The 4,855-nt window shown below is 37.8% G+C and overlaps 1 pseudogene; it reads right to left on the bottom strand.

Annotated features, from left to right (window-relative positions):
- Positions 1 to 2,560: 2,560 nt before the first annotated feature.
- Positions 2,561 to 3,356, bottom strand: LOC130037735 (transcription initiation factor TFIID subunit 9-like; annotated as a pseudogene).
- Positions 3,357 to 4,855: the final 1,499 nt, after the last annotated feature.

Raw genomic sequence — 4,855 nt, 5'->3', positions numbered from 1 at the left:
ATCATATTTTGGCACTATGCAAGATAAAGGATGAGTGAGTATTATGTGTGTTGGCCCCCAACCTTCTCCAGTTGTTTTGTTCTTCCTTTACACCTGAGTATTGTTCTAAGACCCTTCCAATGAGTGTATATTCAAGTTAGGTCTTTTTCTAGTTCTTGTTTACTTAAAATAAGAGAAAATCTATTAGTACTGTTAGTTGTTAATGACAGAAATCCAATTCCAGATGGTACAACTTAAAGGAGAAAAGCAGATTGGTCCATGATTCTGAGAAGTATAAACAGTTGATGTCTTTAGGCACATTCTAATCCAGCATCTCAAAATTGTCATCGGGGATCTATTGCTGTCCTTCTTATCTAGCTTCTGCTTGCATTCAGTTTCAGCTGTAGATTTCAGAGTTCTTGGGCCAGAAGATAAGGAGAGAACATGCTGGATAAATTCTGACTACAAAGTGAACTCTCCATGGAAAATCAGAAAGAAGAACTTTATAATGAAAAGCTGTGGCTTTCTTTTTCTGTGCAAGAATATGAATTGTTGAACACTAGAGTTGGACACAACCTTAGGGGTCAATTTTGTCAGATTACTTCCACCTTAACGACCTATAAAACCTCATTTTTCCACCGGTACAAGAAACCCAAATCCACTAATTCTCAGCCAGTGACATATCCCTGTGCAGTCATACTGGTAACTTGCTTAGTTGATGGGTCTAGAGAAGCAATTCTGGAATTTTGTCATGTATCTTCAGAAATTTACCTAGGAAACTTACACCAACTTCCCTTTCATTCATAAAAATAGTTAAAATCTCTCATTTAGACTCACAAGTGTTGATTTATTTTTAAAACATTTAAAAAATTAGTCATTTAATTTTTTACAATAGCACAGAAGGTAGAGTGTTTGCCTTGCAAGTGGCCAATCCAAGTTCAGTTACTCCACTCCTCTCGGGAGTATCTAGCTACCGAGAGTATCTAGCCCTCACTACAAAACCTGGCAAGCTCCCTGTGACGTACTCGATATGCCAAAAACAGTAACAACAAGTCTCACAATTTGTTGTGAGATGTTACTGGATGCCCGCTCAAGCAAATCAATGAACAGCGGGAGGACAGTTCTACAGTGGACAGTGCTACGATACAATATTATTGCTTTGTACTTATAATGCATCTCCATCATGCCCACCAGAAGAATGCCGGGATACCTCCATCTTTATTCCTCTGTTCCTTCTTGGAATCTTCAGATTGTACCTCATGTTGTTTCTATTGTGGATTTTCTAACACTTGCTTTTTTTAAAATTAATTTTTTATTGAATCATCGTAAGATGCCATTACAAATTTGTTCATGATTGGGTTTCAGTCATACCATGTTCCGACACCTGTCCCTTCACCAGCGTACATTTCCCACCACCAATGTCCCTAGTTTCCCTCCCAACAACTCTTCCCTCCCACAGTCTGCTGCACTTCTGTTCTCTCTCTCTCTCTCTCTCTCTCTCTCTCTCTCTCTCTCTCTCTCTCTCTCTCTCTCTCTCTCCTCTCCTAGGAATTACTAACCACATTTTTTGTTTCTTTATGCTCTGAAAGATTATCTGGATTTGTCTTTTACTTTCTGATTCACATTCTTCCAGTTCCATCTAAGTTGCAGCAAGCGATAAGATTTCATCTTTTCTCATGGCTGAGTAACAGTGCATTGTGTGTGTGTGTGTGTGTGTGTGTGTGTGTGTGTGTGTGTAATGCAAGTGAGCACACACACAATTTCTTTATCTAGGCATCTGTTATTGGCACGTGGGTTATTTCTAGATCTTGAGTATTGTAAATAGTGCTGTGATGAACATAGGAATGTGTATGTTATTTTGGATAAATGTTTTGTTTTCTTGGGTAGAGACTTAGTTGAAGAATATAGGATCAAATGGAAAGTCTATTCTTAATTTTTTGAGGAATTTCCAAACAAAGTTTCCAAGAGGCTGCAGTCTCAAGTCTCAAGGCCCAACTGCAGCGAATGGGAGCTCCTTTCTAACCACATCCTCACTGACACTTTTTGTTTCCAATTTTTTTCAAATTAATAAATTAAAATTTTATTATAAATATAATTTTATTGTTTTGGGGGTCACACCCATCTGTGCTCAAGATTTACTCCTAGAAGGGCTCATATGTGGTGCCAGGGATGGAACCTGGGTTGGCCATGTGCAAGGCAAGTCCCCTTACTCACTGTACTATAGCTCTGATCCCAAAATTTTATTTTTTAAAGGCCAATGAGAAAATCATTAAAAACTTATTTTTTTTTTTAGTGAAACACCATGAGGTACAGTTGTAGACTTACAAATTTTTGTGCTTGGGTTTCAGTTATACAATGACCAAGTACCCATCCCTCCACCAGTGCCCATTCTCCACCCCCACCAATCCCAGTATCCCTCCCACCCCCATCCACCCACATTTAAAACTTATTAATGAAAATCCAGCATGCAAATGAAAAATATGGTAACTCTTATCTATTCAGAACTCAAAAACATCCAGCATTCAATTTTAATCTCCATGTAAAGAATTTAGGTATACACATTATATGCATTAAGGCTAGATTACAAATGATCATAGTCACTATCATCTTCACATTTTCTTTCCAAAGCATTTGATGATTCATTGGCAGTAATTTTTTGATGACACTATGTTTGTGGTAATAAAAATGTTTTGGATCCAATTAGTGATGTAAGAACATTTTGAACTACTGATGGGATGGGAATTAATGTTCAGTAAGAACATTTTGAACTACTGATGGGATGGGAATTAATAGTTGTATAGCAGGTACCTATGAAGTGGGAACCTGCACTGTAAACCTTTGCCCGAAAAAAGACATTGGAGTCCCAACATTTTTGGAAAGAGACGTTGTTTATACGGTTGGAATGCCAATAGTAGGAGCACTGAACCAGTATTTAACTGTGGAACTGCTGTTCTTTCTGCAGAAATAGATATCTTTTTGCTAAAGACTTAAGTCTAGAGTTGGAAGCAGTCAAGCAATTTCTATTAGATCATAATCTAGAGCCAGAACATTGCTTAATCAATGCAAAGACATATAGTTTCTTTGCCTGGCAATACCCAATAAACAAAATCTCTTGGGTGGGCAGAAGCAAATGACTGGTCAGCCTAACACTGGGTTGCCAGTTACATACCATCTACACCAACAGTAGCTTTATTAGAATGACTTGAATACACTTTCGCATCATCTGAGATTGTAGTCACATATGGAAAGGCAAATCCCAACATCTGATCTATAACTTTTGGCTTATATTCTATAATCCCCATATCATTCAGTATTTGTGACAAATCTGTGAGTCTTTTCAGTATGTACTTTGCAGAAGCCAATTTCCCAGACTCCATGTTAATCTGGTGACCAGACAAAATCATCCACATTAAAGTATTTCAGTCATCTTGCTACAAGTTCTTTGCTTAGCCTGACTTTCTCCTTTTATACAAGTGAGCAGGATGTTTGGAAGTAACTTTGCCCCGCTGCAACTGTTCCAGAAACTGGATTGTTTCTAGACTTTTGAATATGGATCATTCTTGCTGGTGTAAGGTGATATCTCATTGTCATTCTAATTTTCATTTTCCTTATAATTGGTGATGTTAAACTTTTTACATTTGTCTGTTTGCCATTTTTATGCCATTTTTGAGGACGTGTCAGTTCATCTCTTTTCCCATTTTTGGATGGGGTGGTTAGTTTCTCTTCAGATCTCATAAATATCTTATACCTTTCTATTATTCCTTTTCAAAGCAATTTACTTCTAGCCATGAAAGTTCTTTGAGATTTCTCTTGGCTCATCATCAAAATCTGGGACTCTGTGGAAGAAACTGTTAACTGCACATTACCACTCACATTTTCTTTGTTAATAACTGACAGAAGATCAAGTTCTTGTTAACGGACTGTGGGAAAAAATCAGTAGCATCACTTTGGAAATGGCTCAAAAGTCTCCCACACATGTTCCCCTGGTTCTAAATTTTCCTGCCAGCCAGGTCAATAGAAAGCAACTCCCGGGTGCTCATGGAAGTTGGTAGGAATGGCAGAACTTCCAACAGTCCAAATCCCCGAAAAACTGCATGGGAAAGAGCTCTGTTACTTGGTTTGAGCTGCTGTATGTATGTTTTTGAGTTAGCTTTTTACAGCAGTTGGTCTACCCTCAGACGAAGGTTGTTAGTTTGATATAGTATGCTTGTTCTACTAAAGGACCTCTGTATGATTAGAAATATTATTTCTCTCTGTGGTAAAAACAGGACTTCTCACTCTGTAATTATAATTTTCTGAAGTAGACATGATACAGTTCATCTCTCTATTAAATTTCTTGTGTGAGTTTGACTTGTTATAATGAATTTTAAAAAATCAATAAAAGGGAAATCATATCATTTCTCGAATACTTCCAACACACTGTAGTAAAACTCCAATTAGAAGCAGAGACTCATGCATCAACTGGCAGGGAGCTTTCGACTTTATCACATAGCTTTTTTCTTGGGCTTTCTTTAGCTCTTGGTTTTGTGCTGGCAGCCCTTACCTTAAGGCTTGCTAGTGTGCTCTCTCTATTTTCAGAGGATTCTCTAATTTCCTTTTCCCTCAGTGCCTTACAGAAAGACTCCAAATGAGTCTTTCATGATGAAAGGGGAGGAAGTCATGCTCTGCAGTCTTACTCTGAAGAGCACCTGCCGCCGAGACAGTAATATCTAGAGGACATCCTAGTGGGAAAACATGAGGCCATTACATAATAACAAGGACAATCACCGTCATTGTCGCATCTGCTTCTGAAACATTCTCTATTCGTCAGTATGTTACAGACATTGTACTATTTAATCATTACAACATTATTTGAAGTCATGATTATTACTCCATT

Source organism: Sorex fumeus, unplaced genomic scaffold (genome assembly GCF_029834395.1).
Source record: "Sorex fumeus unplaced genomic scaffold, SorFum_2.1 ptg000072l, whole genome shotgun sequence".
Classification (NCBI taxonomy): domain Eukaryota; kingdom Metazoa; phylum Chordata; class Mammalia; order Eulipotyphla; family Soricidae; genus Sorex; species Sorex fumeus.
The sequence above is the reverse complement of the archived record's forward strand: the minus strand, read 5'-3'. Positions and strand labels throughout refer to the sequence as shown.